The 22,644-nt window shown below is 38.0% G+C and overlaps 1 non-coding gene and 1 pseudogene across 1 annotated transcript; one reads left to right on the plus strand and one right to left on the minus strand.

Moving 5' to 3' along the window:
• Positions 1–3,989: 3,989 nt before the first annotated feature.
• LOC142841859 (U6 spliceosomal RNA) lies at positions 3,990–4,093 on the plus strand. Its single transcript, XR_012909118.1, has one exon. It is a non-coding gene; the product is annotated as a U6 spliceosomal RNA (small nuclear RNA).
• A 15,016-nt stretch (positions 4,094–19,109) lies between these two features.
• LOC142841349 (peptidyl-prolyl cis-trans isomerase A pseudogene) lies at positions 19,110–19,836 on the minus strand (annotated as a pseudogene).
• Between the last annotated feature and the right edge of the window lie 2,808 nt (positions 19,837–22,644).

The raw sequence follows: 22,644 nt of genomic DNA on the forward strand, positions 1-22,644 counted from the left end.
TTTTGTTTTTATTGATTTTTATTGAGCTCTACATTTTTCTCTGCTCCCCTCCCTGCTTCTCCCCTCCCCTTCAACCTTCTCCCAAGGTCCACATGCCTCCAATTTACTCAGGATATCTTGCTTTTTTCTACTTCCCATGTTGAATAGATCAATGTATGTCTCTCTTAGGGTTCTCATTGCTGCCTAGGTTCTCTGAGATTGTGATTTGTACACTGGTTTTCTTTGCTTTCTGTTTAAAAACCACTTATGAGTGAGTAATATGATAATTGTCTCTCTGGGTCTGAATTACCTCACTCAATATGATGTTTTCTAGCTTCATCCATTTGCCTTCAAATCTCAAGATGTCATTATTTTTTGTCTGCTATGTAGTACTCCATTGTGTAAATGTACCATATTTTTCTTATCCATTCTTCGGTCGAGGGACATTTAGGTTGTTTCCAGGTTCTGACTATGACAAACAATGCTGCTATGAACATCCTTTGATATGAGCATACTTTGGATATATACCCAAAAGTGCTATTGCTGGGGTTTGAGGAAAATTTTTTCCTAATTTTCTGAGAAATTGTGATACTGATATCCAAAGAGGTTATAGCAGCTTGTACACACACCAGCAATGCAGGAGTGTTCCCTTTTCCCCACATCCTCTCCAGCATAAGTTGTCATCAGTGTTTTTGATCTTGGCCATTCTTACAGGTGTAAGATAGAATCTCAGAGTTGTTTTGATTTGCATTTCTCTGATGACTAAGGTGTTGAACATTTCCTTAAGTGTCTTTCAGCCTTTTTATATTCCTTCATTGAGATTTCTCTGTTTGGGTCTGCACTCCATTTTTTATTGGATTATTTATTCTTTTGATGACCAATGTCTTTAGTTGTCTGTATATTTTTGAGATCAGGCCTCTGTCTTGTTACGGGGTTTGTGAAGATTTTTTTCCCATTCTATAGGCTTTTGTTTGTCTTGTTGACCATGTCATTTGCTTTACAGAAGCTTTCCAGTTTCAGGAGGTCCCATTTATTAATTGTTTCTCTAAGTGTCTGTGCTACTGAGGTTATATTTTGGAAGTGGTCTCCTGTGCCAATGCATTCAAGTGTACTTCCCACTTTCTTTTCTATGAGGCTCAGTGTGGTTGGTTTTATGTTGAGGTCTGTGATCCATTTGGTCTTGAGTTTTGTTCATGGTGACAAATAGGAATCTATTTTCATTCTTCTACATGTTGATATCCAGTTATGCCAGTACCATTTGTTGAATATGCTTTATTTTTCCATTTGATATTTTTTGTCAAAAATCAGGAGTTCGAAGGTGTGTGGATTAATATCCGGGTCTTTGATTTGGTTCCATTGGTCCTCCTGTCTGTTTATATGCCGATACCAGACTGTCTTCAGTACTGTAGCTCTGTAGTAGAGTTTGAAGTCAGGGATTGTGATGCCTCCAGAAGATGCTTTATTGTATAGGATTGTTTTTACTATCCTGGGTTTTTTGCTATTCCATATGAAGTTGAGTACCTTTCTTTTGAGGTCTGTGAAGAATTTTGCTGGTATTTTAATGGGCATTGAATTGAATCTGTAAATTGCTTTTGGTAAGATTGCAATTTTTACTATGTTAATTCTACCTCCCCAAGAGCATGGGAGATCATTCCACTTTCTGATGTCTTCTTCTTCAGTTTTTTTTTCTTCAAAGATTTAAAGTTCTTGTCATACAGGTCTTCCACTTGTTTGGTTAGAGTTTCTCCGAGATATTTTATGCTATTTGTGGCTATTGTGAAGGGTGATGTTTCTCTGATTTCTTTCTCAGCCCATTTATCATCTGTGTACAGGAGGGCTACTCGTTTTCTGAGTTAATCTTGTATCCTGCTGCATTACTGAAGGTGTTTATGAGTTGGAGAAGTTCCTTGATAGAATTTTTGGGGTCACTTATGTAAACTATCATATCGTCAGCAAATAATGAGAGTTTGACTTCTTCTTTGCTGGTTCGTATCCCCTTAATATCCTTTTGTTGTCTTATTGCTCTAGCTAGGACCTCAAGAACTATATTGAATAGATATGGAGAGAGCGGACAATTTTGTCTTGTTTCTGATTTCAGTGGTATAACTTTGAGTTTCTCTCCATTTAGTTTGATGTTGGCTGTTGGCTTGCTGTATATTGCCTTCATTATGTTTAGGTAGGAAACATTTCTTTTAAGTGTGAGTAGGCAAATGCTATAAATATATAAGTCATTTGCATAGAGTTCTCAAGAGACGTTGTTGTTGATGGTAATGAACTATATATATATATATATGTTTAATTCACACATATACACATACACGCACACACACATGATTGAGTATGAATGAGAATCAGAACTTCCCCTGGAATTATGTTTAAAATGAAAGTCTACAACTTTGAATTTTCACAGCTAGCTCTCTATAAGAGAGTTCATTTCAACCTCCTGTCTTTTCTATGATCTTCAACTCAGGCCTCATAGCTTAGAAAACTGAAGAACAGAGATTAGGCACATAACCAATATTATACACTGAATTATTAAGTATGCTTAATTATGTTTGAATTACTGCTGCAAATTCAATGCTCAATCCACAATTTTTAAAAACCATTTTCTGCACATGTCAAACCATATTTTCCGTGTAATGTTGCCAGTCCTAAATCCATATTAAAATACTTAATCCCATTTCATTATTGTTCACATGTTGGCACCCACTAAAACACTAAAGATAATATTAAATTTAACATAATTAGTATGTGAAAGCAAATAAGACTAAAATAATATAATAGACTTTTTATCTATCAAAACCTTCTGGTCAATCTAACATCTTTCCACATATCACCCTTGCCAATTCTAATGCATAAACCAGTTTCTTCTACTTTCTACTTTTTAATAGCTAGATTGACAAATATCCATATTACTTGAAAGGAATAAAACATACTGTACAACCATCAAAGACTCAGGGAACATCAAAGAAGAGTGGGAGGAAAGAATTTAAGAAGTGGGTAACTTCAAAGGCCCACTCCCAGCTGAGGAGCTATTGGTAGTTGATAGACACTGAGGAAAGGGTGGATAGTCACTTTTCTTTGGGGATGTGGCCCCTGGCAAATTGTTCATGCCCCAATGGATTGGCCCACTCTTATTTACACATAGTCAGCACTAACTAGACTCTGAGGAATAATAATAATATATAATAATAATAAATTAACAATAGCAATAATCAGGGCACAAAGTAAGGACAGATGAGTTGGTGGGTTCCAGGGGTAGTTAAAGGGTCTCTGCTTCTGCAGTACTGGAATTGTAGGCAGCTACTGTGCCTACCCTCACAATTTGGCAGCAAGAGCTTTATCCTATGAGCCATCTCTCTAGTCTGAGGGACAATTTATTGATCAACCTGTTTTTTAAAGCAGCATGAAAATTTTCTCCTAAGTTTCGTGAGTTTTCAGTTATTGGACCATATAACCCAGTAACTTAAATTGTACACAAAGAACAAATAGTTATTTGTAATCTAGAACATGATTGTACCTGTACCACAAGGACCTAGATGAGGTACTATGAGAGGACACTAAAGAAAAAAAAAAACAGAAATGAAAGAAGGTTCAACTCAAAAGAAGAAATTCATGGTAAGGAATGGGAGGAATTTTTTTCCTGTTTTTTTGAGACAGGGTTTCTCTGTAGCTTTGGAGCTTGTCCTGAAAGAATCTATTGTAGACTAGTCTCACCTCGAATTTACAGAGATCCGCCTGCCTCTGCCTCCTGACTTGAAAAAAAATTAATATTAGATACTTTTCAGGACCTCCTCTCATTTTTATATGATGTTCTCATTGTTAGGGTTAAAATTAAATGGGATAAAAGGTATTTTTTTCCTCTAATGAATAGTCCTGAATAATTTAAGAAATTTTTTGATAAATCAGTTGATTGCTTGCAGTATAATTTTAGTGGTCACACAGGTTTTCTACAATACCCTACATTCATAAGTATGTCTTCCCAATTATTCTTAAAAATACTCCTCTCCATGCTCTTTGGCAGTACATATACTAAAACTGGAAAGATAGAAAAATATTATCATGACTCCTACACAATGATGGCATGCAAATTCATGATGTACCCCATACATATCATATTTTATCTTGTTATTTATATTTTAAATAAATGAATAGATGGATGAATACACAAAAACCTTGCCACTAGGTTCAACTGAACTGTCATACCTGCCAGAAGAGGTATGTCAATTTTCTTCAATAAGTTGATACTGGCTATGTCAACCACTCCAGGACAGGCCTCACATTCACGAGTAATTGAACAGCATATGAATGACCCCAGAGTGTTTTGGTGTGTGTGCTTTTATTTGGCTGTAATTATTGGGATTTGGGGAGAAGTGTGTTGTTTTATTGTGTTTTCTTGGTTTAGGGGATTTTGTTGCTATATTGGATATTTGCTTGTATTTTGAGAAAGAACTTAAAGTTGGATAGGTAGCAATAAAGGGAGGATCTAACTACTAAGAGGACATGGAGAAGGTTAGGAATATGACCAAAATATATTTAAATTTAGAATTGTTTTAAATAATAAAAAATACTCCGCTCTTTTCACACATTTAATGACCCACTCAGGGTATTCACCGTATTTTTCCCCAGCAGCCTATTAATCAGAGAGTCTACTCCCAAGTTCATCCCTTGTCACTGTTGCCAGAGTGACCCTTTTGAGGGACATATTGTAACATGTAATTCTAGTGCTCAGGATTTTTCCTCAACCCCCTCAGGATCTTTTAATGGCTCCCCATGTCTCCAATAAAACATCCAAACTTTTTCTGTGTTTTTCTTTTTAAATGAAAATTTTTATACACAATATATTCTGATCACAATTATCCCTCTTCCTATTCCTCCCACCTTCCTACACAGCCAACTCTATGTTCTTTCTCCTCTTTTTAGAGAATAAACGCCTAAACTTTTTAACCTTCTTGTTCAAATCCTCCAATGCTCCATTGATGCAATTAATCCTTTCTGCTATAAACTTTTTCATATATATATATTCTCTATGAAATTCTTAAATATCCAATTCCTTTATTCATGATAGAAAAACTGTGTATTCCCAATCTTCAGAACTGGAATCTACACCGTAGTCTATATAAAAAAAAATTAATGAATTTGCTAACGAGAAGTATGGCAAACAATAAGTGGATCAATTCATGATACTTGAATCTTGGTAGCAAGTTTCATCTAAAGACACAATGCAAATTAAATGTGTATAAATAATAGCCTAATCTGAAAGAGTTGATTGGTGAATCAAGAGCTGTAAATATACATTTGCCTCAAAACATCATGAAATAGTTTCTTTAAAAAGATTGTGAAACTCAAAGAAATTTCTCTAGTACATTCCGTTCAGAGACCAAGAAGAAAAATTGGAAAACACTTAACTCTTTGAGTGTATTTGTTCTACTTTTTTCCATTATTTCTCCTAGAGGCTGTTCCCTTTTAATTTTGTTAGCTCAAGCATTCTGAACCTGAAAATCTCAAACCCAAAGTGACCCAAGATCTAAAATGTTCTTAGTGTCAGCATAATGTCACAGGTGAAAAATGTCACCCTTCACCTCATGTGGTGAGCTTCATACACAACTTTGGTAACTATAAATATTGCATAAAATGACCTTCAGGCTAGGTCATGAAGACATACATAAAACATAAATGAATTTCATGCTGAGGACTCTCACCCTCCAGATATGTATACATATGTGTACGTAAATATTCCACCATCCAAATGAAAATACGAAATCTGAATCACTAATATTTCAGATAAAGGATACAATTGCTTTTATTCCTCCTAAGAACTTGACTTTTTGAAGAACAGGAGAGATGATTTTAATCATAAATTATGCATGACTTGGTTTCTCGTCAAGAAAAATTTTCATAAAATAAGTTTAACTGTGTAGAAGCTGAACACATTGGTGCATGCTTCATTGCCTATTTGGTAACTTTAGCCTTGTAATGTACTGAGATTCCAAGGCAAATTCTCATCAATTTAACAAATTTATATGTGTGCCTGGAATAATGGTTAGAAGGCCCAGAAATAAATGAGATAGCTCTACTTCACAAAAACAGCAGATTCCTACTTGGAAAAACAGATAGACATGACTGTATATTCTACCTTTAGTGACAAGCTATATCATTAATTGGGAGAAGAAAGGTGGGAGATGAAATCTTTTTGGAGGGGAAAATAAGTTTTGGCACGCCTACAGAACTCTCAGGTGGATAATTTCCTTGTGTACATGGATAATCTGGGGATGAGGAAGAATTCAGGAGTGAAGATGCAGATTATTTAGTTATGTTCTTAAACAGTACATTTAGCTAGGTGCAGTGCACATGCCTTTAATTTAATCGTTTGGGAGGTAGAGGCAGGTGGATTTCTGTGAATTCAAGGACAGCCTGGTCTACACTGTGAGTTCCAGGACGGTTAGGGCTATATGGAGAGACTTTGTCCGAAAAGTGAATGAATGAATGAATGAATGAATGAATGAATAAACAAAAAATAAATAAATAAAAGACTCCTTTAAAACCAAGGGGTAAACTTATCACTCAAAAGAACAGGTAGACTAGAGTGAGACAGAAAGGTGAAGGCAGTTTTCTGGGAGATACCCACAAAAGAGGAAGACAGAATAACAGAAGCAATAGAAAAAAAGGCATATCTAACCGAATACCGCTGATTCAACATAAGCATCCAATTTGATTCTCCTCTGAAAACACATTGATGCAATATTGCAATATTTTCATAGTCATAAATCCACAAAAGCAAAGACAACAAGGGAAGTGACAACTAAATCTGAGAAACTGCAGAGTAGGTATCTTCGTGGTAACGAATTTCACAGCTGCAAGCATTGAGCAAGATTGTTTCTGAAAAACAAAGAAGATGAGGAAAAATGTAGAGGGATGACGGATTTTTATGACTCTTTGTGGAAAGCCTAATCGAAATCAGGAAACCTGTAGGTTGAGTAGTAAATTGATGGTAAACAATTAGAGACATCTTATACTAATTATGGCTTCAGTAAATCCAAATGCAAAAGAAATGGAACAAATAAAGGTTGAAGTGTAAAGAGAAGGAATAAAAAAATTGGTAATGGTACAAAAATAGCTGATACTGGAACATATTTCCTAGCTGTGAGAAAAGACAAAATGTGAAAAACCACAATAGGGGGAGGAGAAGGTGAAAGATGAATGGTTACCAAGACCTTAGCTGAGAAGATGAGAGAGTATTGTTACCTTATGAAATTGTAAAAGAAATAGAAATGTAGGTCATCTGCTTAAAGTGAAGAAGCTAGAACTGGGAGCCTGAGAAAAGAAATGAAGGTTTGGAACAGCTGCTGTGGGAAATGCTAGCAGGAGCCAGCTATGGATGAGAAAAGGATTAAGGATAAGAGTTAAGGGTCCAGCTGAGGTTGAAAAGCATGCATTTGTAGTGGAGCCAATGAGCATGGATATGCAATTTTCCCCAGATAGGTCTTCAGCAGCCTGGGAACAGGAACAGGCAAAGTGGACCACTGAAGTGAGCCAGAACTGGGCAGGGATTGCCAAAGCTGTGATATGGAAGGTGAAGGAGTCAAAGGAATGGAAAATGCTTGTGAGTGTTGTTGAAATGGAGTCCAGAATTGGGAGGAAGGGAGAAGACAGGATGTGGCTGCTGGCCTAAGAGATTAAGTAAGAGAGAAAGGAATGGAGCTCTAAGGAAAAATAATTTGATTGATCACAAGGCCATTGCTTGATGGTTCAAATATAAATTCAGGTGACCATTACCTCTGTCACCAAACGCTGAATATTTTTGGCTAGTTAGCTGTTGGTTTTCCAGGCCAGTGCAGCGCTAATAAGGTTTACACGACTGCTTTCTACCGTAAGTTATTTCGCGGCAGTGCTCTTTAGTCCAGTTTTCCCATTGTTTTTAAGGTATTTCTTGAAACTAATCTTGGCGAATTCAGCCTGGGTGGGGGAAGGGGCTGAGGCACAATGAGAGGAAGTATGTATTTAATAATTTCCTTTTGTGTATGGCTCTGGGTCTGGCTCTGCCTCAAAGACCCTTTACTGTAAGGAACACAAAGAACATTTGGAAGCTATCAAGTTGCTGAGGGTCCCAAAGTGCAGCCTGTCCTGAAAAGAAATCTCGGCTAATCTCCTTTCCAGGCCTCCTCTAGAGGGCAGCTGCTTCCCTCCTCAGTTTGGGAGCCTGCAGCTTCTCGTCCACATAGCTGTTCACCATGTGTAAGCTGTGATTTTACAATAGTAGAGAGGGGAAGATAGGGTGGAAATGTTTATTGAACAGAAAATTTAAGGCCTGCCAATCTCCAACCCATAGAGGCCCCTTCCAGACCTCTGGATCATATCACAAGGAGAACTTTGTATTGAATCCTGCAAAGCTACGATGGATTCAAACGTATTTGCATTAGTAATAATTACCCTGTCTACCAAAAAGAACATATACAATTTCTGTGACCCCAAGTTATGGATAAATGTCCCATGGTTCCTGATTCTAGTTCCTTGTTATTAAGTGGTTTAAAATGATAAATCTTTCTGGGGTGGGTGGTGGAGGTTTTAATGATTTTAAGATTCACAACTTTAGTTTATGGCAACATAGTATTTAATAGCTACACCTTCTGTTTTCAGGAACAATTTATGCCACAGAAGCTGCAGCATAATTGGGGTTTGTCACATGGGTCCCATTCTTCTTCAGTGTTGGAAAACAAAAATTTACCAGAACTCTGCAAACAAATAGATTATCTGGCTAATGTTTCCTACTTATCAAATGACCACCCCCCACAGATATTAATACATCATTTCTCACTAGAAAACTCTGCTCTGATTTTATGCCCCAAAGCATAAAATTTCTGAATGCCTCTCCCCATTTTTAGCCATAAATTTTTTAATTTAATCATATTTATCTAATTAGAAAATAAGTTCAAGGCAAGGTTTTCAAAGGGAACAAACGTTAGAATTCTGCAAAACAGCTGTTCAAGAAATAAGCACTCTAAGTACAATTTGTTCATTTTTTGTTGGGGATGCAAAAAGCTGATTTTGATAGTAATATGTGAGTTTTGTTGGCAGAGTATGAGGGGGTACATTTTAGGAGAATGGACCTATCATAGAATATATATTGTCTAGGCATTTTAGAGAATCTATAATTTAAATGTCAGAAGTGCGACTATAAGTCTACATTAAAGTGGTGCTAAGTCCACTTTTTTTATTTTTGTTTTTCGTTTTTGTTTTTTGAGACAGGGTTTCTCTGTGGTTTTGGAGCCTGTCCTGGAACTAGCTCTTGTAGACCAGGCTGGTCTCGAACTCACAGCCTCTGCCTCCTGAGTGCTGGGATTAAAGGTATGTGCCACCACCACCCAACTGCTATGTCCACTTTTAAACTAAACTATAGCAATCTTATTTAAAACGAAGACCTTTGACTCTCTTAATGGTAAAATTAAACTTCCTGACAAAATGTTCTTTGAAGACTTATTAGACTACTCCACGGAAAGAGATATCAAGACTGTAGATCCGTAAGCCTTCTGCTTAGTAAGTAGTTTCTTTATTAGTTCAAACTTATATACATCTTTCTAACTTTGCTCTCTCTTTACAGAAGAAACCATATAAAACAGTTTTCATGAAGCATGAATGTAGAATGCATATTCTCCTTTAAGTTTAAGGTACAAGGAAAATATGTGCTTTTATTATTCACCTCCTGCCGTCCCCCACCCTCCTCCCCGGGAGGGGGACTGGGAGGGAGGGAGACTGTCCACAGCAGCTTTCGTTTCACTTTGGACTCTTACATCCTGTTACTTCTTTCAGGTAAAGTTTGTGACCTTGGCATCTCTTTCCACAGCAGCGCCTTTGGTTTACGAGCTTTCATGCCTCAAAGTGCAGCACACTAAGAAGAAAAAGGTCTTTGAAAAGGCTGACATAGAGAGGCTCCGGACCATAGAGAGGACCATTCTAAGACGTGGTCATTAAAAAAATTCTCTCTTACCATAAACCAGAACATGCCAGCGGCTAGGAGCGGGGAGGGGGTTGGGGGAAAGAGGGAGAGAAGCTCTCCAGCTGCCCTGTTTAGAATTGTAAAGAAAGAAAGACAACAGTCACTTTGAGATAAATATGTGCATGTCACAGCTTTTGTCAGGCTGACTTGGCAGCTCCAGAAAAGTTAAACAATTTGAATATGTTAGGAAGATTACAAGACTACTATATTTCAAAATGTTTATAGGTTAGTTTTGCAGCAAAAAAAAAAAAAAAAGAAAGAAAGAAAGAACAGCTTCATCTAATGGAACGAGAACATTTGCTGCAAAGGAAGCCAAGAAGTCTGGTTTGCAAGAATATTTGCAATAGGAAAAAGTACCCAAAAGACAGCCCTTGTTGTAGCAAAGCTGGAAACCTTTTCCGGGTGATTTAAAATGCTCTCCAGTGAACCATGGCCAATTTATGATTAAAAGCAGAAATAAAAACTGAAATAAAACTGCAAAGTGTCTTTTTGGTAGAGTTTTCTTTTTCAGAAATCTATAATAGGTCTGATTTATGTCTTATCCAGATCCAATATGCTGGTAAGTCACTGAAATTGCCTTTAAAGAGGCACTTTATTAAGGACTCAAGGCCTAACAATAAGGCCATGGTGAACTAGTATTCACAATAGCTGCCAGTCCAGCGGGCTATTTCAATACCTCGAAAGTGAAAAAAGAAGCATATCTTCACAATGGGCAACTCACTTCCTAGGCCAAATAGGTACTCCTGAACATGGTATGAAATCTACAAAGACCCAAAATGTGTCCCCAGAGGTCTTATTTGTTGATTTCAAATTTTACCATAACAGCCTCTACTTGAGGCTCAGGACAGTGTTCCAATTAGAATAACCTTGCAAGATAGCAGGCAATGAACTCTAAGAAATATCGTGGGCTCATTAAGTGCTTCATGGGAGAGAAAAGAACTTTGACAATGATAAGGAAGACTAACAGTGTGCATGTATGATAAAACAGTGGGTGGTGGAAAAAAGAAATTCTGAGTTTGCAGTTGGTTCCCACTTAACAGGCAATCTGCGTGCTCAGGACTTGGGAACTGAGAAGACTGAGGCAGGACACCATAAATACCATCATGCTGTAGGAAGATTTCCACCTTTAAACTTAAAACACATAGCTTTAGTCTTCTTCCTATAATAATTATGTGACTTTAGATATGTGTTCGCCCTTTCCTAGAATCAAATTTTTCCATCTATCTAAAGGGGACAGGGTAGACGGAAAACTAACCTTTCGAGTCCTAGACATTCAAGCATTCCTCGAACCAGAAAATCAAGAATAGCCAACAACAAATTGGATATTTTACCATTTTGTACCGTGCCCAATTTAACTCCTGGGCACCAAATAAACTTCTGTGAAGATATTACAGAAATAGTAAGAATTAATGGGAACCATTCCGAAGAGTAGCAGCTTTTCCGTCAAGGAATCATCCTTCTCTTCCCCTTGTTTCCCCTTGTACCTCATGGTTTTGATTACTAAAGACAACTAGTGGCCTAGTAAAAGTTTTGGGCCAGTTTTCTTCATTTAATACAGCAAATACACAATGAACTTAGACCATATTTTTTCGATCTTTATTTTATTATATTTTGTTTTACTAAAGACCAAAAGTGTACCAAAACATCAAATACTTTTGTTTTCCTAAGTGACTTTTCAAATATGTGTTGTAATAAAACAATAAAAACATGGAAGTGATCATAAGGCTGACATGCTAAGTAAAAAGATAGGAAACACTTAGGGGCCAATGCATTTCTTCTTGCCAGTATGGGATTGCCTTCTATGGTTAGCCTTCAAAAACATTGCACAATCTATGTTGAAATGCCCTAAATTATGCTGTCACATCCCCTTAGAGACCTTGCCTTAGTTTAAAATAATTCACTAGCAAAGAAATATTTAACTCATATTAAGCCCACACTTCCCACTAGGTTTTATCCCATGCATTCTCATTAAACATCAAGCAATAGTCACTACCACCTGCTTTACAAAACCTTTCACAGCTGTGTGTCAAAGCATCACAATTGAATCCACTTTCTTTGTTCTGCATTCTTTCAGCTCATTAACCTAATCTTATGTTGACCATCTTGTTTGATTTGAATTTGCTTTGGCCCCTTCTTATTGGACAATAAAACATGTTTGGCCTTATTTGTTGTCATTAGCAGGTGGCTAGTTCCTGCTAATAACTATAGGGCGCTTTCAGCAAATATCTTCCCTCAAATTGAGCTGCATTTTAGTAGTCCAGTTTGCAAAAGAAAGGCACCCTATTTTTCAGAATGAAGACGGGAAGCTTTGGGTAGAATACAACTTTAAAACCTTGTTCCTATGCTCAAAGTATGTTATGTATTTGTATGAAAATATCTTTATGAAACTTGTCACCAAGTATAATGAATATATACCAGTTACAAATATTATTAAAGTTGTCTCATCTTTGAAATCTTATTATCCTTTTAACACCATAATATCTTTGGCCTACTTAAAAAAAAAACTTTATCTTGACTGCCTATTTATATGTGTTTATAACCAAATAACACACTAAGAATCGGTTTTAGAAATATTATTTTATGAAAATAAAAATATTAAAAAAAGCATTTTAAAATGATCCTTCCCAGTAGTAAACAGAATTCACCAGAAAACCATTCAGCAGGGAGTCAGGCTGTGTTTGCTCCAGTGATCCTCCTGGCATATTAGGGAAATAACCAATTTAAAATAGGAGATAATCCAAAAATAACAGCTATGTTTAGAATATTTTTGAAGTATATAAATAAGCATAGTTTTGAGCTTCTTGATGCTTAATGAAGATAAGTTTTTTGTCATGAAAGTCATAATTTTAATATGGTAAATGTGTCTTAAAGGATTACATATAGCTATAAGAAAATATAGCAGCTGACTCAGTAAGAAATAATACATATTTGCCTATGGAGTGAATACAGAGGTGAATAAATGATTGAGTGATGTTATAGGGTAGATACTTAAGCTGAATGTTGAAAATATAAATAGAGAAAAGTTTAGAATTTACTTACCACTATGAAGAAATCCCTGACAGAGGTAACTTAAGGGAGAAGGGTATGATTTTTTTTTTTGACTTACTGTTTTTCAGAGATTGAGTCCATTATGGTGAAAGAGACAAGCAGAGGGGCTTAGTTCATAGCATCAGGCTTATAAAAATCATGCCAAGTGGGAATGATAAAGCTGAGGCAAAGCCCAAACCTGTTTATACCCTTCAAGGTTTACCCTAGTACCTATCTTCACCAGTCAGGGCTGACATCCCGAAGTGTTAACAACATCTCCAAACAGTGACCACCAGCTAGGGACCAAACGTTCAAATGCATGATCCTGTGGCAGGGTAGTCATTTCTTTTCTTTCTTTCTTTTTTCTGTGGTTTTTCAAGACAGGGTTTCTTTGCAGTTTGGAGCCTGTCCTGGAACTAGTTCTTGTAAACCAGGCTGGCCTTGAACTCATAGAGATCCACCTGCCTCTGCCTCCCAAGTGTTGGGATTAAAGGTGTGCACCACTGCCTGCGTAAAGAAAGAGAATTTCATGAAAAATGGTCAGAAAATATGTGACACAAAGAGATGAGTAATCCAACCAAATTGGTTTCTGTTCTAACGGCAAAAGTGAATGATCCAGTCCCTTTCTTTCCTGCTCATCTCCTTGTAAGGTTCAGCCATGAGCTTCCATCTCCTTCAAAGTTTATAGTCTGGAAAACAAGGATGGCTCCCATTTCTTCCCATTCTAGCCATTTGTTTGAAGCTAGAGTTATCTATGCATTAGTAAATCAAGAAAAAGAAGCCATACAAAGTCAGAAGCAGTGTTGGTTTCACATGTATTTATAGGAATCAATCATTTTACATATCTATGAAATATTTTCGCTTAATTTTATTTAGGTTGTATATTCTATTTTCTAAATGATTTTATTGAGTGACAATTGATAAATCCAAAATCATAAATGTTTAGCATATACAATTTAATTTATTTGAAATATACACATTTTTATTACTCCACAGTTGAGGTAATAACCATAATCTCTTGTTATCAACTTTTCATAAATGGGCCATAGAATTTTCTTCTTCTCCAGTATATAATGTTATGTCCAGATCTGCAAAGCTCCCCAAAAACCAACAAGGAGACTGAGTCCTGTATCTAAAAGCAAAGAGTTTTTATAGAGGTTTGTAAACTCGGTCTCTCCATATGTCCAACATATTGGAATAATCAGAGAGACCCGAGCTCAGAGTTAGGGTTTTTTTTTTATTATTGAAAAAAATTTCCGCCTCCTCCCCACCTCCCATTTCCCTCTCCCTTCCCCCACTCTTCTCTCCCTCCCCTCACTCCTTTCCCCCTCCCTCTCCAGTCCAAAGAGCAGTCAGGGTTCCCTGCCCTGTGGGAAGTCCAAGGTCCTCCCCACTTCATTCAGGTCTAGGAAGGTGAGTATCCAAACAGGCTAGGCTCCCACAAAGCCAGTAGATGCAGTAGGATCAAAACTCAAGCCATTGTCCTTGACTTCTCATCAGCCCTCATTGTCTGCCATGTTCAGAGAGCCCAGTTTTATCCCATGCTTTTTCAGTCCCAGTCCAGCTGGCAATGGTGAGCTCCCAATAGATCAGCCCCACTGTCTCAGTGGGTGGGTGCACTCCTCACGGTCCCGACTTCCTTGCTCATGTTCTCCCTCCTTCTGCTCCTCATTGGGACCTTGGGAGCTCAGTCCAGTGCTCCAATGTGGGTCTCTGTCTCTATCTCCATCCATCGCCAGATGAAGGTTCTATTGTGATATGCAAGATATTCATCAGTAGTAAAGGTAGGGGTGAGGGATTTCTAAAGTTCAGGAGCCCTGAATGGCTGACATTTGTCTAGGGGTGTTCTGGTGAGTGTGTGCTGGCAGGTGATCCTATCTACAATAATTGGAACAATAGGAATTTCCTTTGGATAGTCTGTTCTTGGGTGGTGCTCAGATAATTTCAGTTTGTGGTCCTTCCTGCAGCCAGGTATTGCTTCAGGGTAAACTAGTGAGACTCATGCCTCCATTAAACTTATCATGGCTGAGTCTTACACTGGCAGGTTGATAATGGTTGGAAGTAAAGAACTTCCTTTGGGTAGTCTGTTCCTATTAAGCATACTATGGTTGGCTGAGTCCTACATATAAGATATAGTAACTGTGTACAAATTGCTAGAGTGACCAATTAGTCTGAGAAAAGTAAATAATCATTTGCATTATCTTCTAACCATCTATTTATTCTTAGTTACCTATTGTGTATAGTTTTTTCCTTCAGTTAGGGATATTGTATAAATTCGGGGAAAGGTGATTCTTTCTCAAGCAAGAATAAGTAAGTCAATATATTATTATATAATATGAACAACCATGCTTAGTATGGAGTATGGAGAAGAGCAGCCCTAGATGATGAACATTTGGTACCATAATTTTGCTAGTTCATGTACATCTTGGATAGGTGCTTTTGTTCTTCCCCATGACCTTCAGATAAATTCTTAAATTTCAAATCATCATGAGAGGTTAGAATCAGACTCTAAAAATGGTAAAAAGTAAAGAAGGTGGTGACTTCTGAGGTGTCACAGTGACAAAGTACATTCACATTGTTTTGTCAATGAATATGGACTTTCCCAAATATATGTGACTATATGTGCCATTTTGGTTCCGTAGAATGATAATCCGTCTGTTGTTTCAAAACTTGCTTTAGAGATATGGAATCTCTGTTTCCTGCCACTCACCCATATAAATTAATATCTATATTGTAGAATTCCCCTACTTATGCTGTGAATACCATTGGTTAATAAAGGACTGCTTTGAGCCTATAGCATAGCAGGACAGAAAGAGCTAGGCAGGGAAAACTAAAGTCAATGCTGGGAGAAAGAAGGGTGGAGTCAGAGAGAAGCCATGTAGCCCTGCCAGAGCTGGACAGAACTTTACCCACTAAGCCACTGTCACGTGGCAATACATAGATTAATGGAGATGGGTTAAATTAATACGTAAGAGTTAGCCAATAAGAAGCTAGAACTAACAGGTCAAGCAGTGATTTAAATAATTTAAATAGTTTCTATGTGATTATTACAGGAGTCTGGGAAGCCAGGAAACAAACAAGAGGCCCTTCTTACAACACTATGTGATGTATATTAAGTTAAATTTTTAGATGTATTTTTAGTAAAGAAAAATGATATTCCTCCTCATTTGCAGGTTACTAAGATTAGCCTGGAACTTTCTATCTAGGCTAATCCATGTTTCCAATAAGCTTCCTTTATTTTTCATTTTATCTAAATACAGTATATTCTTAGTAACTCAATTATAAACAGAAGCAATCGTTTATTTTACAAAAACCATACTACTTTAGTTTCTGAGTTAATGCCTTCTCAAAAATGTAATGCATTAACTTTTTTATTGATTTTATTGAGCTCTACATTTTTTTCTGCTCCCTTCCCTGCCTCTCCTCTCTCTTTCAACCCTCTCCCAAGGTCCCCATGCTCCAAATTTACTCAGTAGATCTTGTCTTTTTCTACTTTGCATATAGATTAGATCCATGTATGTCTCTTTTAGAGTCCTCATTGTTGTCTAGGTTCTCTGGGATTGTGATGGGTAAGCTGGTTTTCTTTGCTTTATGTTTAAAAACCACTTATGAGTGAGAACATGTGATAATTGTCTTTCGTCTGGGTTACCTCACTCAGTATGATGTTTTCTAGCTCCATGCATTTGCCTGCAAATTTCAAGATACCACTTCTTTTTCTGCTATGTAGTACTCCATTGTGTAGATGTACCACATTTTCCTTATCCATTCCATGGTTGAGAGGCATTTAGGTTGGTTTCAGGTTCTGGCTATGACAAATAATGCTACTATGAACATAGTTGAGCACAGGTCCTTGTAATATGATTGAGCATCCTTTGGATATATACCCAAAAGTGGTATTGCTGGGTCCTCATTCTACCTACAAAGAAACAAATTTAATATTTCTGCAGTGAAAATTTTCATTTATATCATTATTTATTGAGCCTGTAAAGGATTTATTTGCCTCTTAATCAAGTGCTACTTAATAATTTATCACCTCTTTCACTCCAAATTCAAATAAACGTCATACTTAAAAAATACGAAGTGTGATGTATAATTGGTTAGTACTCAGACTTGGACAGATATGGTAGGTCTCTCAGTGTATTTTAAAACTACAAGAGTTGAGAGTCCAATATGGCATATTTAGCACACTGATTCATGGCAAGCATCCACACAGTTAGATATGACATATATAAACAACCTTTGAGTCCTCAGACTGCAGTAAAAGGGCCATAAAAGCACCAATATTGTATTCAGTGATGAGATTTCAGCAGCAGCATTAAAAATACTTCAAGAAATAAGTCATGTAAGTCACATCTTTACTGATGACAGCTTAAAAAAATTTAAATTGAACCTCTCATGTAGCTCCCCAATAGGACACTGATAATTATCAAATTATGAAACATTTCATGCTAAATAGGTTAATGTTCTTCCTCTTAGGAAGAAATTATGTGATATTTTTTAAATGGCAACTAATTTTCATTGTGAAATGAATATCCAGTCGACAACATATACACCTCCTTAATTGATATGTAATTCAATTGAGCAACTTATCATTGTTTTCTTTTATGCATTGAATGGAAATTGTGCTCTATTGATTGGTCATCTTATTCCTCTGACTAATAGAAAAGTGAGACAGGTCTCAAAAATCAAAGACCAAGGGATAACTTCAGGGTCAGAACATTATTAATTTATTTGTTCTTAATAAGCATGGCCATGAGTTGTTGCCTAGAGAAATTGTCAAAATAGCCAAACAGTTACAAAATCCTAATGTTGTACTAAGGCCTGAAGAAAGCTCAATGGCTTTTGAATATCATAGAAAATGTATATTTTGTAAAATTACATAGTATATTTGAGCACTAAATGGTAATATACTATATTCAATGCCTAAGATTGGAATCATTTGTAGAAAGAATTTAGTAGCACTGCTCTGGAATTTTCTTTGTCTAAAACTTTTTTCTCACTTTTTATTGTCTTATATTCCCTTAATAAGACTAATGATGATCAGTTTCAGAGACATTTTCTTTTAAGCATTAGCCATATTCAGCCTCATATTTTCTTTTTCTAATTCTCCCATCCTACTAGTCCCTTTTCTTTCCCCAAACAACTTTATTTCTGCTTTCATGTCATATATACACATAAATCTCATTTCATGGGTTCAGATAAAATATATGACCCATAAAATGAGAGAAAACACTCACTATTGTCTTTCTCAGTAAGGCTTATTTCATTTAACATTATATTCCGTTACTCCACTTTCTAGGAAATGAAGTCATTTTATTCTTTGTAGCTGAATAAAATCCCATTTGTGTGTGTGTGAGCGCATGCACATGTGTGCATGTGTTTGTGTGTCAAACTACCTATATCTAATTTTTCTTACAAGGGAAACATGGACTTCTCTAAGTGAAGGTATTGTGTGAAAACTGAGAGGAAGAATCTTCCTTCAGTTGACTTGAGGTTAAAGTAATTTAGTGTTACAAAATAAAGCTGAAATATTGCTAGACAAGCAATTTTAAAGGTAAAAGATTCGTTCTTATAGATAAACCACTTTTGAGAGACAAAACAAGCCCACCTATAATAAAATTTCTCAAGGAATCCCATGCAGAAGAAACATCCAGTCAAGAAATTTTTTTTTGGTTCTTTGAGACAGGATTTTCTCTGTGTAGCAGTCCTGACTGTCTGGAACTCATTTTGTAGACCAACCTGGCCTCAAACTCATTGAGATCCACTTGCCTCTGCCTCCTGAGTGCTGGGATTAAAGGTGTGCACCTTTTATCCACCACCACCCAGCTTCATAGCAATTTTTAAGGTTCATAGAAATAAACATTCCCAAAGAACAGGTTTTTGTCAACAAAATAATATTGGATCATTTTGTAAAATACCTAAGACAACAGAGTTATGTGTCTTCCAGTAACAGAAATGACTCCATTTGAATGAAGGGGTTAAAATTCAAAAACCTGATAATGATCTGAAATTCTGTGAGAATATAATGAATATGTAGAGGAAAGAGTCCCATTAAAATATGCTTTGTTTAAAATTTCAGATATGTAATACCTTGAATTCTAACTTTATTTATTTTTCTTACTTAGTTTTTATTCATAATCATAAACTTAACTCTGCAATCCAGCTAGACTTGAAGGGGAATGAGGAGAATATGGAACCCAAAGAACTTCAGTGAGAGCAGAGATTACAGGGTACTGCGAGCAGATGGGGCTGGGGTGCTCTCCTGAGCTACAGAAGGAATGGTCTGGTGGGTAAGAAGCCCGCAAGTCAAAAGAATTAGAGTTGTCCACAGTCGGAAATGGTGATCTTCTTGCTGGTCTTGCCATTCCTGGACCCAAAACGCTCCATGGCTTCCACAATGTTCATGCCTTCTTTCACCTTCCCAAAGACCACATGTTTGCCATCCAGCCATTCAGTCTTGGTGGTGCAGATAAAAAACTGGGAACCGTTTGTGTTTGGTCCAGCATTTGCCATGGACAAGATGCCAGGACCTGTATGCTTTAGGATGAAGTTCTCATCCTCAAATTTTTCTCCGTAGATGGATCTGCCGCCAGTGCCATTATGGCGTGTGAAGTCACCACCCTGGCACATGAATCCTGGAATAATCCTGTGAAAGGAAGAACCCTTATATCCAAATCCTTTCTCTCCAGTGCTCAGAGCACGAAAGTTTTCTGCTGTCTTTGGAACTTTGTCTGCAAACAGCTCGAAGGAGACACGGCCCAAGGGCTCGCCATCGTCCACAATGTCGAAGAACATGGTGGGGTTGACCATGGCTGCAGCAAGCGGTGAGGGGGGACAGCGGCTAACTTTAAAGAAAGTAGAGGTTGGAAATAATAATTCTACAACTTGTCTCAGTGGAGAATATGCTACAGGATCGAAACTCTAACTTGAATGATGTTTTGTTCAAGATGAAAAATTAATTTAAAACCAAAAGCCCTAGTAGAAAGTACAAATTATTCAAATTGTGTATGTTTTACCTTTCTGACTTTAGAGACTTTCTGAAAGGGGTACCAAAGACGTTTATCTAATCTGATAATTTTAGACATTTAGACATTAGTCTGGAAAATTAAGTTCTCCTTTCAGTTTTAGTAAAATTTAAAATTATCGAATATAAAATCAAATATATGCTTATATTTTTAGGTCATCAGCAATAAAGCTTAGAATAGGAAGATTTATATTTTAGATCAGAACACCAGGTATTATGCCTTCTCAAAAATTCTTATATAATTTCTTGAAATATTTGTGGGGACTCGTTGAAATTTAGTTTTGGGTTATTTGTACAATTAGGCCTTGTGGTTTATGTATAGTATGGCAATATGTGTTCTTATTTTTTTACATAAACATTGGCTACTCCTTTATGCCTGGGCAAGTGAGACAAATAACAAGCAACTCTTGAAAACTCAATGCTTTAAAGGGCTTTCAGAAGAGTTACACCAGCCCAAGAGATATGGAACAAGACAGAAAGGATAATTGTGACATTTTCTGGAAAGTTTGACTCAGTTATACCGATAGATGCCTCATTTCTACAGAGTTTATGCTGTAGGTATGACGTTGAGTTTCTACCCAATCAAGAAAATCTTAAACTAAAACACTCTTTTGTGTCTCATTTCCCAATCTTTACAGTGGGTTGTCAGTTTAGTTAGGTTAAATAATTGAGAAGTGAGTTATTAAATACTGTATTTTGGTAACCAGAGCCATTCACCTAACTTTAAGATTGTGCATACTTACTATTTGAAATACTCTGCTAATTCATCTTTTTTCTAATATAAATTAAACTAATCTTAGTTAATATTGACAATATAAAATTGTACATGTGTATATTATAAAATGCTTAAATCAGCTTAGACATATTTATTTTCTCAAACCCAGTTCTTCACGGTGAAAACGTTCAGAATCTTGTTAGCTCTTGAAACGCAGTAGTGCAACAGAACTTCTTGAACCTATTTAGCTTTCATTTTCTATGTTTTTGCACACAACCAGGATTTTTATTGATTCTTTGCGAATCTCACATCAAGCATCTCAATCCTGCCCACCTCCCAGTTCCTCTGCATTCACCCTTCTCCCTTGTAGCATCCCCCTAAGGAAAATTTGGAGGTATTTGCACAGCTGCTGCCAAGGGCCATGACTTCGTCAGTAACCTTGATGCAGAAGAGGGAGTTTGTGTTGATGTCTGTGGCTATTGTTACCACCGAGGGTCCTGTGGATGCCCTAAGTCTGGGCCACTACCTGATATCAGGGGATGTACCCCAATAGGGGTGATGCCAATCCCAGATCCCTGTGCCTCCACCCAAGACCATGGTGACTTCAGGCCTTGACTACTGCCAGGGGTCATGTTTGGGCCTACGGCCTTGGGGCAGCTGGTCTCTGAGTCATACCCATGACTCCTGTTGCCACCAAGGGCCATGCAGAGGCCTTAAGTCTGGGCCGACACCTGAGGCCATGTTGAACTTAGAGGGTTGAGCTGTCACTGGGGCCATACAGGCCTGGGTGGCCTACACTGCCACCTGCGGCCATGGCTCATCCAGTCCCGAACTGTGGGTGTAGGCCATGCCTAGCTCCAAGGTCCTACTGTAGCCAGAGTCTGTGTTGATGCCGGTGACTCCTGTTACCTTCAAAGACTAAGTGGAATACTCAGGTCTGAGCAGCCACCTGAGGACATGTTGGTATTTGTGTCAATGCTGCCACTTGGGCCTTGTCGATCTGGGAAATCTGCAGTGCCAACTAGGGCCACGATGGCTTCTGGCTTGGGCTGTTGGGAAGGACCATGTCTGGGTTCATTGTCCTACCACAGCCTGAATCTATGCTGATGTATTGTAGCCTGTGTTGCTGCCAAAGACCACACTGATTCCCAGGATCTGGGCCTCTGTCTGTGGTTGTCTTGGTGCCAGAGAGCTGTGCTGTTCCCAGATCCATATAGACCCGAGTAACATATGGTGCCACCCAGAACAAGGGTGTCAAACGGGCCTAGGCTGCTGCCAGGGGCCATGTCTGTGTCTGTGGCTTTGCCGCAGTCATGATACGTGTTAATGTCCATTTCTCCTGTTACCACCAAAAGCAGTGAGGACAGGGCTGCAGAGAGTTGGCCCTGCCCCCATCGATTGTCCCACTCTGGAGAGAGAGCCCTGCACCTCCCCAGGGCAGTACAATAGAGCTGTCTCTGATGGCCATTACGGGTAAACTGGCCCTGAATGTGCAGAGTGAGGAAGCTAGCCCCATGGTGTGTCACACAATAGCACGAGGGAGAGATGGTGCGGTTGCTCCTCACTCTTCACCCCTTGCCACCTACTCCAGGCTTTAGCTGGTCCCAGGGTCATGAGGGTGGGAAAGCTGATCCTGCCTCTCAGCAGCTGCAGCACTCCCAAGAGCAGGCCCTGCAGCTAGCATGGACAGCACAGTAGAGCTGACCCCATTGACAGAAGCGTAGGTTGGGGTGTGAGAGCTGGTCCTGAGGTCGTGAGAGTGCGAGAACTGACATTGCCCCTCCCAGCGCTGGTAGCAGCAGGAGGTAGAGCAGGCCCTACATCTTTCCTAGGGAACGGAATAGAGCTGGGCCTGTTGACAGGGGGTGCAGGTGAGCCATGAGAGCAGGTGGACTGACCCTGCCC

The sequence above is a fragment of the Microtus pennsylvanicus genome, chromosome X (genome assembly GCF_037038515.1).
Source record: "Microtus pennsylvanicus isolate mMicPen1 chromosome X, mMicPen1.hap1, whole genome shotgun sequence".
Classification (NCBI taxonomy): domain Eukaryota; kingdom Metazoa; phylum Chordata; class Mammalia; order Rodentia; family Cricetidae; genus Microtus; species Microtus pennsylvanicus.